Source organism: Chrysemys picta, chromosome 3, assembly GCF_011386835.1.
Source record: "Chrysemys picta bellii isolate R12L10 chromosome 3, ASM1138683v2, whole genome shotgun sequence".
NCBI classification, from domain to species: domain Eukaryota; kingdom Metazoa; phylum Chordata; order Testudines; family Emydidae; genus Chrysemys; species Chrysemys picta.
The window spans coordinates 101,807,408-101,821,742 of NC_088793.1; the positions used below are offsets into that span (position 1 = coordinate 101,807,408).

The window sequence follows — 14,335 nt, forward strand, 5'->3', positions numbered from 1 at the left end:
CTTGAACTGGAGTCCGTGCTCTGCGAGTCTCCCCCCTCATGGGGTCCCAGAGATTGGGCTCCAGCCCAAGCCCAAGCTCTGGGATCCTGTGAGGGGGGAGGGTCACAAGGCTAGGGATCCAACCAGAGCCCAAACAGCTACACTGCAATTTTACAGCTGCGCAAGCCCAAGCCCTGTGAGCCAGAGTCACCTGACACAGGCCAGCTGCAGGTGTTTAACTGCAGTACAGATATACCCTAAGTCCTTTTCAGTGTCAATGCATTCCAGGATACAGTTCCCCCCTCTTTCAAGTGTGATGTACAGTCTTTGTGCCCCGATATCTGGCCTGCATTTGCCTACATTAAAACACATGCATCTCATGTGAACGCTCCACCATTTTCTGTATCATTTGCAAATTTTACAAAGCAATGAGTTTTTTACATTTTATTTTCTTCAGGATCATTGATGAAGATATTGACTAGGGCTAAGAACAGATCCCTGAGGGACCTCACACTCACCATAAAAAGATCGAGTCAACAGGAAAGTGAGGCCCAAATTTATGTGTTACAGGAAAATTAGAAGAATTAATTAGCCAAGTGTAACTGCTATTTAAAAGTGATTAAGGAAGAAGTAGGCAGGTAGACACAAAATACCAGTACAGTCGACTTATTTCTCAGTAAGTGAAAGCAATTAAACTAAATTGATCTATATTTACTAAAGCAAAGCACGATTATAAGTTTGCATAACATGAAAGACAAACAGTAATTGCCATATTTCCAAGGAGATGATGCATTACAGGAAATTCTTATCTTGAAGTGATGGCACATGTGTAAATTATCTACAGTAACATCATGGGGAGATACGGTGTGGGTGTGGTAGGTCCTTTTCCTACCACCTCCGGAGAAGTGTCACTGTTAAGACCGGTTTAGATGTACCACTCTTGCTTTTCAAAAGTCTATCACTTTATACCTAGTTAAAGAAAGAATGAAAAATAAACCATTAATAAAGCAGTAATATTGTCGGACATATAAAAGGACATGAGTTTATAACTTAAATGTTAAATACTTTGATGCAGCAGTCTAACTAAAGGTAGTTTTAGGAACATGACACACATGACCTAAATCTCTCTGTCAAGTCAAAAACTGACTAGTCAGGATACATCTGTGGTTAAATCACTGGACTGGAGCTCAGATGATCTTGGCAGAGCTGTGAGAATAATGGATTTTCTAGTTTGTTGGAAATTTCAAAATGTTAAAAAAAAAAAGTTCAAATCAAATGAAATGTTTCATTTTGACAAAATCAGAACATTTCATTTTAATTTTGACTATTTTTAATGTTAGGACTTTTAAAAAGTAAAAATAAAGGATATTTTTAATCAAAAACACATTTCAAACCCAACATTTGAAACATTTCATTTCAAAAGTGTCAATGCAAAATATTTCAATGTTTTTGTTTTTTTTTAAAGAAAATAATCCCGTGAAACCAATAGAGATTTGTGAAGCATTTCAGTGTCACCAAATCTGCATTTCTCAATGAAAAAACATTTTGGCTGAAAAATTTCATCCAGCTTTCCCACAGACTTCCTGTATGTCCTTGGAGCAGTCCTTCAGCCTTCCTTTCTGACTTCCCACATCTGAAATGAGGATAATACTATCCACCTCATAGGTAGCGAGTTTACACGATAAATTCACCTCATATTTATGAGCTACTCCCATGGTGTAGTGATGCAGGCCGATAAATACCTAGATAGACTGTTACATTTACAAGTCTCCTAGGAGCTTCTGTTCAAAGTTATAAACACATTAGGAAAAAGGGAGTGGGAAAAAAATAGAATAAAAATCACAGTCATCATTTTAAAAACATTCCAGTGTGCTAATGAAGCCTCATTTTGATGTTGAAGCCTCTGAAGCTAATTCATCATGATGGAGACATACTGCATTTGTGCAAACTGTTATGGCTAATAGCTACATCTCATGAGCCTCATTAAGTGAACAGTCACACATTTGTGATTGTTACGTCAATCCTGAAAGCACTTAGAGGCTCTTTCTAGACCTTGACAAAGTATGTTATTTAAGAGTCAACTGTGCTCAGGAATTGTATAAGACAGAACATACAGTCACCCCTTGCCCTGACCAAGATTTTTCAGTAGCAACTAATTATTTTGTATGCCTCAAAATTTTCAGGTACTCATCTTGAGGACTTCCTCCTAAATTCAGACCCCTTTTTAAAATGTCTCAATTTGGGCACCTAAAAACTGAGGCAAACAAAATCACTAATCACTTTTGAACAGTTAGGCTTTACTGTCCAGAACTGAACAGCAAGCAATAGTCCCATTCAAGACAACTGTACAAAATGAACAAGAGCATTTCTGTAAGGTAAACTTTCACCACAAACTCATTCCAGTTTATTTACTATGATTTCTCCTCAGAGCTAATTAACATTTCATTCAATCTCTTATGTAGAACTGGTCAAAAGTTTCTGAATAAAAACATTGTGTGGTAAAAATTTGTTGTTGTTTTTTAAAATGAAAATAAAAAATTCTGTTAAAATTATGAACATAAGAACAGCCATACTGGGTCAGACCAAAGGTCCATCTAGCCCCATATCCTGTCTTCCGACAGTGGCCAATGCCAGGTGCCCCAGAGAGAATGAACAGAACAGATAATCATCAAGTGAGCCATTCCTTGTCATCCATTCCCAGCTTCTGGCAAACAGAGGCTAGGAACATCATCCCTGCCCATCCTGGCTAATAGCCATTGAGAGACCTACCCTCCGTGAATTTATCTAGTTCTTTTTTGAACCCTGTTATACTCTTGGCCTTCACAACATCCTTTGGCAAGGAGTTCCACAGGTTGACTGTGCATTGTGTGGAAAAAAACAATTGAAATGAACCATTAGGGGGGGAGGGATGGCTCAGTGGCTTGAGCATTGGCCTGCTAAACCCTGGGTTATGAGTTCAATCCTTGAGGGGGCCACTTAGGGATCTGGGGCAAAATCAGTACTTGGTCCTGCTAGTGAAGGCAGGGGGCTGGACTCAATGACCTTTCAAGGTCCCTTCCAGTTCTAGGAGATGGGATATCTCCATTAATTTATATTTATTTAATTTATTATAAAACAAAAAGTCAACATTTTTTTTTATGCGTTCCACTAATGCATGATACTCATGGTACTTTTACTTTTCTATATGTACAACTACTTATCAGGTTAGATATGTCTCAGATTACTTGTTTTCCCTACCCCCTAAAGTATTAGCCCTGTACAGAAACATTAAAATAAAAATAATTCCCTGAAAGCTTTTGTTTATGAACTCAGGCCCTGATTCAGGAATGCATCCTTGTTAAAGACCATACTTAAGCACACACTTAACTTTAACGCTTAAGGTCTATCCTGAATACAGTTGGCATTGAGTTTGTTTCAATTTAGCTGCCATATCTATTTCCTTTGCACCCCCAAGATCCATTCAAAATAGCTCAAGGGCATCCTCCTACTTGAAATTCTCCAGGGACCTGCTGAACCCATTGATCAAGACTGCCGGAAAGATATAACTAGTGCCAAACATGCCATTGAAGGATAATGAGTCAAACCTGGCCTGAGCAGTAGCCACCCACAAGTTTTCAAGTCTGTGCTTTTACACTTCAATAATGTGCAGATCAAGGTGAGACGACAAGGACAGCATATTTATAAAACATTGTAGTGAACAAGAGCCAGGCATATATTAGAAGGAAAACTGTCTTTGTTCTTCTCAAAAGAAGACCAAAATTATTTATCAATTTAATTCTTTAATCTCCAAATTGCCATAAGGAAAAGCTGTATTTTCATACACACCAAAAGAGACAAATCACCTGCCAATAATATTTGATGGTAGAACCAAGAAGGCCATCCAAAGCACCCAGTACATACACCTCATCTTCTCACTTCTCCCTATAGATCACATGGCAACAGAGGCCTTTTTGGCAACGTGTATAATTTCCTTCTTTATCAATGAGTTCAGTGAAGGTGAATTTATCATGGCAAATGGCTCCCAAGAAAGTAGAGTCATCTGGTGAGAACAGGTTAACGCCTGTGATGGATGCGCTCCAGTTGACAGCAACAGATAGGTGGGTGAAAGACAAGGGCATGATCTCAGTTTTGCAACCAGGAGGTGGCTGTTCCTCTGGTTGCACATCATGATGAAATGCTCTGGACTCATTGGGTACATGGATACCACTCCCAGTGAGTGAGAGACAGGATGGTTTTCAACAGAGTAGGGTGGTTGTCAAGCTGTCTTGCAGTAACTCAAGAGTGTGAGTACCAGCCTCAGGGCTGGCAGATTATTAAGAACCAGGACACAAGCTCCAAACTGGCTGTGAATGCTACACTTAGATGTCACCAACCAATTATCAAGTGTAAATTCCTCAGGCACTATAACAGCCTAAACATGGACTCAGAGACCGTCCCCTTGGTTATGCCGATCTATATGGTCACCTAGGCAAGCCTACCTTTGTGATTGATGGTCCCTTACACCACAAATCACAGCAATATTCAGGTTACTTCCAGTCCCAAAGGACCAGTTATTTACCCCAGGTCAATTGCACCTTAGATCTCACACCAAAGCCACCACTTGCAGCCAATTCTAAAATAAACTATATACAGATTTATTAATAGGAAAAGGAAATAAGAGTTATTTACAAGGTTAAAGCAGGTAAACATACATACACAAATGAGTTACAAACTTAAGTTTCAACAGATAATAGAAGGTTCAATAATAAGCAAGGTCTATGGGTATGTCTGCACTGCAATGTAAGCTCAGGGTTAGTGGGACTCAGGTCAGCTGATCGGAGCTAGAGAACCTGGAACTTAAGCATCTGCACTGATTTTTAACCCTACATTAAGAATTTTCTAACCCAGGCTGGTACCTGGGGCTCTGGCGTTCACACTGCAGCACACAGACCCAAGTCAAACCAACCATATCCCAGACTCCCTAGCGCCCTCCCTAAATGTGGCCACTCTAGCCCTTTGACTGTGGTGCACTCTGGGAAAACTTTGCTGCCCCCCTCCTGCACATTACAGGCAGTTTGGACAGCTTACAAACACTGCCTGCTGAGCAACATAGAAGGGACTCCTTTTCAAGAAGTTCTCTCGCTTGCACTTTCACTCCTGTGTCAGGAAACAGGCAAAGCTTCTGTGAGGCACTAGGGGACATTTCAGCAGCGTTTTCTGACCCACCAAAAGCACCTGACAGAGCTTCAGATGGACAGCAGAGGAGAAAGAGTACCCTGGCATGGCAGACTTGCACTGGCTGATGCTGCTCAGGATGCTCGGTACAAGTAGTTGATGCCCTCTACACAGACTGGTGCTTTTGGGTGCAGGGCCACAAGCAGAGACTAGTGGGAGCACATCATCATATGGACCTGGGGTGACCAGCAGTGGTCCAGAACCTCATGAAGAAAGCTACATTTCTGAAGCTTTGTGAGCAGCTTGCCTCCACCCTCCAGTATAAAGACACATGCATGAGGCTATCCTTGCCTATCCAGAGGCGGGTTGGTATAGCTGTGTGGAAGCTGGCTACTCCAGACTGCTACAGATCTGTTGCCAACCAGTTTGGTGATGGAAAGTCAATTGGGAGTAAAGTGGTGGCAGAGGTTTCTGAGGCACTTAGGCATTTGGTTTACCCCAAAGTGGCAGACATAAAAGATATTCCTGAGGTAAGTGCTGGATATGAGAATGGAGTTTCCAAACTGAGCTGGAGCCATTGATGGTACTCATGTGCCCATAGTTTTCCCTCCTCAAGGAGCATGTGACTATATAAATTGCAAAAGATCCTATACTCCATTGTTATGCAGGCCCTCATGGACCACAGAGGTTGATTTATGAATGTCAGCGTGGGCTGCACTGGGAAAGTTCAGGATGCCAATTTTTTTCGTCAATCAGGAGTCTACATTCATGGATAGGCTGGGACACTATTCCCACCAAATGACATTGTCATAAACAGAATTACTATCCCTACCATTAATTTGGGGGACCCTAGCTACCCCCTTTTGCCTGGGTTTATGAAACCATACCCTGATTTCAGAGGCCCTGTGAAAAGACGGTTTACTTACACTATCAGCAGGTGCAGAATGATTGTTGAATGTGCTTTTGGAGAGGTCTACAGACCTATTTGGACACCAGTGTCATCAATACTGCCTGCTTTACTGTGGCTTGCTGTGCTCTTCACAATCTTTGCGAAGCCAGTTGTGAGCCATTTCCCACCAAATGGACCCATGGCAGCAAGGGGATGCTGAACTGGTCCCCTCAGCCAGAAAGTGCAGCTACCACAGCTGGTGCTGGATGCACCCAGGTTACCAAAGTCAGGGATGCTTTGTGCTTCCACACCCTGGCCTTGCATTGCCCAGTGGAAGAGGGGGAATAGGACCTCTATGAATGTGCTTGGGAGGAGGGCTAATTGATTGCAGGGTGTGGGGGATTGATTGCTATGCAATGAAGTTATGAATGACATGACTTATGAAATGGGGGTGGAGGATGATTCACAGCGTGGATTCATATAACGGAAGTGATTGAAGTGTGGATTGTTGTACCTGATTGTACAGAGGAATAGTGTTTGCTTACTAATTCCTAATTGTTCCTGATCATGTATTTAGCTTTATTATTTCACATCATGATTGTATGATGAGATGCAGTGAGAGCAATAAGCTTTCTTAATTACATAAAAGGCTTTATGTATAAAAACGTACTGTTCTAACAACAGTCACCCATTGCCAGGCAGGCCAGCTGCCATTACAACACCCAAACACCAGTTACAAAAACACATTTCAGGAGGGGGAAAAAAAGTGCATGAACAAGTGCAAACATGGCCAAAAAAACCTACGACTGCATATCCCCAGGTTCCCTGTTCTCTTTTCCCTTCTTGCCCAATTTTCTGCACACTTGGCATTGGGGTGGAAGTGGAGGTATCCACAGGAAAAGGGGTCAAGACAGAGGACTGCATAAGGTTTTAGCTGCCCTGCCTAGCCACTTATGGAGCCCAATTGCATGGGCCTCCCAGACATGAAGTTTTCCAAACTGTTTCTGAGAATATGTTGCAGGAGAATCAGGCCATGGTGTGGGAGAGGCTGCAGGAGTCAGTAATCTTGCAGCCATGACTGATATGATCCACTCAAAGAGCTCTCTCTCTGCTGAGCTTGGTCCTCTTCCCTTAGCTGCCATTGCTGGTCCAGAAACTGCGTAGCAAGTGCCTGCTCCTGCACTGAGACCCTGTCCTAAAGCTGTGCAGTCAGTCTCAGCCTTTCCTCCTGCCTTTCAGTATGCCATGTCTCCAGTCTTAAGTCCCTCTGATTTTGGTAATAAGATACATTTCCTCCTTGTTTGGGGTTTTTATTCCCTTCCTCCCTTCTGTCTTGAGCTGCAAACTCAGCTGATGGGAGGTATTAACTTGGGAGACTCATCTTCATTGGGGAAGGGGGCAAAAGAGTATAAACAAAGACTATTCTCTTTAATGTTCTACTCTAGTCCATCTGGTGTTGATGGGCCTTCCTTGTTGTGCAGGATGTAACACCTTCTTTTGGAGACCAGCATTTCACACTAATTAATGTCTCTCTCCTGTTCGGTGATTTATACTGTTACAAAGGTTCACAATGCAACTGTTCCAATATTACCTTACAATACGGGATACAGATATAAGTGAGATTAGTGCATGCAGAGCTCACAAGCATTCACTAACGTCTAAAAACTAAACATATTCTTATAATTCTAGTACCTATTTTAACAATACTAACAGACAGGTGAGCCAGGCCGATTTCAGCTATGCATTTGTCAGTATTCCATTGAGGCATGGGGACCTTGGCATGAATTGGCACCTGGCCTGCCAGCATCAGTGTCAACACATTGTATCTGAGAGAACAGAAGGCCAGTTCACAGCTATATAAACATTTTCATTTTTAAAGTAAAAATACTGAAAATTGGCAATTTAAAAATGTTTATTTTAGATGGATTTAAAATTGGAGCCATTTAGAACACAAACAGCATAAACAATGCTGTAAATTAGGGTTACCATTCCCCCAGATTCCCCCGGACATGTCCGGCTTTTTGAGCTAAAAATAGCGTCCGGGGGGAATTTGTAAATGTCCGGACTTTTCCCCCCACCCTCCATGCACAGCGCGCGGCTAACAGGATAGCCGGCCGGATGGTGCCACTTACATGGGGCTCCGACAGCCAGAAAACAAAGGTCTGAGCTGCATAAAAAAACAGCTGAACAGTGCAGTTGGGGTCTGGTTCCTGATCTAAAAGCGGACATGGACTGGCAACAATGGGGGAAAACCCAGTTGTGTGGTCTGAAAGACTAACACCTATCCGAGCCCTATGTTGGATCTGGGGATAAGCTCTGGTAAATTTTTACCATGTGTGGTAAGTTCTTTTATATGTTTTTCCTCTGTAAAGCTTTTGCCTTAAGAGTAAATGCAGTTCGCTCTGTGAAGGCTGCTTGGGAACTGGGGTACACAGTTGTAGCCCCTGGAGAAAGAGTTCACCACAGGTGCTGCACCCCGGTCAGACCTGACTGGAGACATCACAGTGAGGTGCAGAGGGACTGCAAGCCTAAGCCCCCAGTCTGGAGGGAGAGAGATGCAAGTCTCCTCCCCAAGAAAAGTTATGGCTGGGAAGCCTAAAACCTTACATATGCATCCTCAAAGACGACGATGAGGGGGCGGGGGTCAAAGGTGCACTTAACTTTTAAACTGTGACAAGGCTAACTGCAAAATTTAGCACATAAAATAAAAAGAAATGCAAATATGACCTCTCCTCACCAACTCAGGCAAAATGCTGAGGAAATAAATGGGTTTTCAGTGAGGGACAGCTCAAGACATCGAAGTGAACCAAATTCTAGAGGTGAGAGCCCTTCACTAGTCTGTGGCTAAGCCTTCAACACTGCCAACCTATTACTAGCTTTAAGTTAATTCTAAAAAATATTTGAAAAGATGCCAGAATGGTGAAAAGGAATTGATTGCTTAACCAAGTAAAAGCCATTTCTTACCTTGTGGTATTGTCCCATCAATCTTTGTTCTGAATCAAAATCAACATTTGTATTGCACTGATAGCAACCATCACTGAGGTTCTTAGGCTCACTGGAATTACATGGCTTCTTGTCCCCAGTGATTAAAACCACATAGATAGAACTGGTCCTTGCCAAAGAGCTGAGTCTTTCATGCATTGGTGCAGGAGCAAATCTGTTATGTTCACAGCATACACACAGACAAGTTACATTAAACCATAACATACTCTTGCTCGAAGGTGCACCATGACTCTACTTTCTTTTTTGGAATTCAGAATAATACAAAAGAAACCCAAACCAGAAAGAGAGAAAGCAGGCTGCTCCCTAAAACAGAAACACAACTCACCCCACATTACTATAAGCAGGCTGTCTGCAGACTGACACGGATAGCGTGCTTCCGTACAGAACCTCCTGTTTGTAATCAGGACCTGGAAACCCCCTGAGAATTTGAAGTAACAGATCACAATTTTAACACATCACCAAAATCTAATTCATTTTTGGTTCATTTTGAACGAACAGGATCAAAGCAAAGTAAGATTCTGAATGAGGGATGAACAGGGCCGGTGTAACCACTAGGTGAACTAGGCGGTCGCCTAGAGCACCAAGATTTGGGGGTGCCAAAAAGTGGTGCCCGGCGTCGTGGGAGTCAGCTGAGTGGGGCAGGGCGGGGAGTGAGGCCTCCATAACAAACCTGCCCCTGCAGCGAGGGGCACTATGCAGGATGGTCAGTGGGTGCTTGCGGCAGAGCAAGGAGGAGACAGCCGGCTGGGCGCAGCGACCAGAGCGGCAGAGGGTTGGAACCATTGGGGGAGGCAGAACACGGTCCTGAGCTCAGGTGAGCTTCACCCTCCAACGCACCACACCTGGGGCCGGGTGCAGCCGCCTCCTGGGGCGAGGGAAAGTGAAACTAAACCCCACAGTGTGACGGAGGGGAAAGGTCTGGCGCAGGTGCCGCTTCCAAACACCGACCCCCTCCTCTAGTGGCACTGTGCCAATGCGGGGAGCCAGCCCTAATCCCCAGGGAGATCCTCACCTGCTCCCTAGGAGAGCCTGGCTCTGCCCTCCTTGCCCCTGGTCCCGTCCCTCCCCCCCCCCCCCCGGAGGGCAAAGTACTCAGAGCCTGGGAACATTTAGAGACCCTGCAAGCTGGGGGCATTCTCAGCGTCCTCCTTGCTCATAGATTCCCCCGGGCCAGAAGGGACCATTGTGATCATCTCCTCTGACCCCCTTGTATTAATTCTAATGAACAATGCCACATTATGCAGTATTCATTTTTGAAAGTTTATAATAAGCAATGCTTCGGGGGGGAGGGGAGGGGAAGGGGAAGCGCAAGGTGAAAGTTTTGCCTCGGACGCAAAATATCCTTGCACCGGGATGAAACAGACTCGGGGCTTGTCTTCACATACAGCACTAGAGCGGTGCAGTTGCATCGACGCAGCTGAGCTGAAGTGCTTTAGTGAAGATGCTACTATGCTGATGGGCGAGTTTCTTCCATCAGCATAGTGGAAGAATCCACCTCCTTGAGAGGTGATAGCTGTGTAGGTGGGAGAAACACTCCCATTGACATAGCGCTGTCTACACAGCTGGTAAAACTACGTTGCTCAGGGGAGTGGATTTTTCACATCTCTGAGTGACAGTTATACCGATATAGCTCTGTAATGTAACCCTGGCCTTAGAGTTAATATTTCAATCACTGAATTCCCTTTGGGTGGTGCGAATGGCATGAATCCACAGACTCTTTCATTTCCCCAAAACTTCTCTTTCTAGTTTAAACCTCATTATTGCTCTGCTCTTACCATAATTTAAAACCCTTGGTCTGTTAAGCTTTAAATAAAAAAAAAATAAAAAAAAAGGCAACCAAAAAACCTAGCTTCTAATTTCTTAACTTTTTTCTTTTCACAATACAGTATCTTTCCCCAGCTCCTTGCAACATGAATTAAGGTAGTTTTCTAGATTTGAATGGGAATATTGTACATACTCTGAAGTGACAGTCACAGAAGACAAGGTGTAGAATAAAACACACACACACACACACACACACGAAACATGGTTACATGGAGAGGATTTCTTGTCCCTCTTAACAGCTCCTTACTCTTGTCCATATCAAACTGATTTCCCCATGGATAGGTGGTTCACTTGATGGACTGTGCTGCTGGCCCACTGGCAAACCCGAGCCCAAATCTATGTTCTTGTGCTGATGGTCAGCATCATCTGTGGCCATGTTTACTTGTCTTGCAGTTCCACATGCCCACAGCCAGCAAAGCTGATGAGTTCATCAGAACCTTTTGGAAAGCAGAGTTGGAATCAAAGTTGGATTTTCTACTGCTAAATTAACTGAACCTGCATTGAGCTGTGCAATGGGTTGGAGGGGGAAAAACGGACAAATGTCACTGTGGCCAAATCTAATCAAAAACATAACTATGTAAAATTATCATCAGGGTTAAAATAATTATCAGGTAGATCCCATCCTGGGGCCCTCTGAAAAGTTAAATTCCAGCCTTTTTAAGTATCTTCACTCCTTTAAGGCTGTGCACCTCCTGCTGTTCAAAGCCATCACATCACTCTAACAGAGTAAGCTTACAAGTGCAACAACACTTAGAAAAAAGTAGCGATAGCAATTACACACCTGCTGAATCCTTGCTACATATAGCACCGAAATGACAGAGGAACACAAAACTTCCAAAGAACATGTAGTTCTGGTGCCACCTACTGACAAACCATTCAAAATGTCTCACGATAACTCATAGAAACATAAAAAGAACAGGAGTACTTGTGGCACCTTAGAGACTAACAAATTTATTAGAGCATAAGCTTTCGTGGACTACAGCCCACTTCTTCGGATGAAGTAGGCTGTAGTTCACGAAAGCTTATGCTCTAATAAATTTGTTAGTCTCTAAGGTGCCACAAGTACTCCTGTTCTTTTTGCGGATACAGACTAACACGGCTGCTACTCTGAAACCTGTCATGGAAACATGTCAGTTAATTTGAGTTCTAAAAGGTATTTTAGGTTATATTTTGTGTCATTTGATTTGGAAATCTCCCATCCATATACTGTTAGGCCTGAAATCAGATGAGATAACCAAATGTAATATTGTTACAACCATCTTCATTGAACATTGTTGAGCCATAATAGTTTAAAGAATAAAACCCACTCATGACAAAAGGAAAAGGGAGAAAAAAAAAAACATGGCAAATCCTGCCTGAAGCCGCCCCACTTCGTTCCCTTTCTAACATTTAAGTGTTGAAATAATAGATTCACAGGGCTTGAAGGGACATCAACAGGTCAATTTGTAGGGTGACCAGATGTCCCGATTTTATAAAGACAGTCCCAATATTTGGGGCTTTGTCTTATATAGGCACTTATTACCACCACCATCACCGCCGCCCCCTCCACACACACTCACACACATCCTGTCCCAATTTTTCACACTTGCTATCTGGTCACCCTATCAATTCCTCCTTGCACTGAGGTAGGACCAAGAAAACCTAGACCATCCCTGACAGGTGTTTGTCCATCCTGTTGTTGAAAACCTTCAGTGATGGGGATTCCACAACCTCCCTTGGAAACCTATTCCAGAACTTAACTATCCTAATAGTTAGAAAGTTTCTCCTAATATCTAACCTAAATCTAGCTTGCTGCAGATTAAACCAATTACTTCTTATCCTATTTTCAGTAGATGTGGAAAACAATTGATTGACATCCTTTTTATAACTGCCTTCATCATATTTGAAGACTGTTCACAGGTCTCCCCTCAGCCTTCTTTTCTCAAGACTAAACGGGTTGAGTTTTTTTTAAACCTTTGCATAGGTCAGGTTTTCTAAACCTTTTATCATTTTGGTTGCTCTCCTCTGGACTGTCTCCAATTTATCCTAAAGTGTGACACCCAAAATTGGACACTATACTCCAGCTGAGCCCTCCCCAGTGCAGCGCAGAGTGGGACAATTACCTCCCATACCTTACATACTGACTCATTTTAATACTCATCAGAATAATATCCTTTTTTGCAACTGCATCACATTTTTAACTGATATTCAGTTTGTGATCCGCTATAACCCCCAGCTCCTTTAAAGCAGTATTACTACTTAGCTCGTTATTCCTCATTTTTTTAGTTGTGCCTTTGATTTTTTTCTCTCCTAAGTGTAGCACTTTACACCTGTCTTTAATGAATTTCATTTTGTTGATTTCAAACAAATTCTCCAATTTGTCAAGGTCATTTTTAAATTCTAATCCTATCCTCCAAAGTGCTTGCAACCCTTCTCAGCTTGGTGTCACGTGCACATTTTATAAACACGTTCTCTACTTCATTATCCAAGTAATTAATGAAAATAGTGTTAGAACCCAATGGATACATCCCCATAGTTTGATAGTAAACCCTTAATAACTACTCTGAGTACAGTCTTTCAACCAGTTGTGCACTCACTTTATAGTAATTTAATTTAGACCACATTTCTCTAGTTTGTTTATGAGAATGTCATGTGGGACTGCATCAAAAGTCTTATTGAAATCAAGATACAATGTGTCTACTGCTTCCCTCCTCCCCGCCCCTCCCCAACCCCTCACTAGGCCAGTATCCCATCAAAGAAGGAAATTAGGTTGGTTTGGCATGATTTGTTGTCCAGCTGTACCGAAAGGACAGGCAACACTTGATATGGATTTAATCAGGCGGCAGCTTTATTATTAGATGTCTGGGACTACCTGGCAGATAAAAGTGTACAGTGTAGGCAGTGTCATGTTCATTTAAATAACTACCCAGGGCTTCCACCAGTCCCCCTCCCTTTTATTTTCCATCCAGGTCCCCCAGCCAACCTATGGCTTGGACCTTACCATCCACCCACCTCGTAGGAGGATTAAGGTGGGCTACAAGAAAGGTGGCATTGGTTGGCTCCCTGCCATACCAGTCACAGGAGCCCTGAACCTCTCCTTCCCCCCCCCCCATTCCTTTAAGGAGCACCTCCTTTTTAAGTCCTTTACCAGGCCATTTTTCCAGTCACTGGCTGCCTTCCCTATGGAGTAACTGCACTGGACATCTGCCCCACACTTACAAAATGAGTTGCGACGTATGGCCTAACTCCCATTCCTCCTCACCATCATAGGTCCTCCCTGAAACCCCCACTTCACCTAAGCCAATATGGTGGTGAGGGAAAAATTCCCTTCCAGCCCCACTAAAAAGGAGCGACTAGCGCAATGCCCACAGCAGGGGCTAACTAAACCTGATATTCACCACCTCAAAGGAAGGGAGAGTGGGTGCTGTCTTCCTTGTTGTCTGGAGAAAGGTCTTCTAACACCCAGACTTACAACTTTTAAAACCTTCTGCCCTTATATTCCCAGGG

The 14,335-nt window shown here is 43.1% G+C and overlaps 1 pseudogene; it reads right to left on the minus strand.

The window, feature by feature from the left end:
* Nucleotides 1–290: 290 nt before the first annotated feature.
* Nucleotides 291–6,203, minus strand: LOC112060366 (pantetheine hydrolase VNN2-like; annotated as a pseudogene).
* Between the last annotated feature and the right edge of the window lie 8,132 nt (nt 6,204–14,335).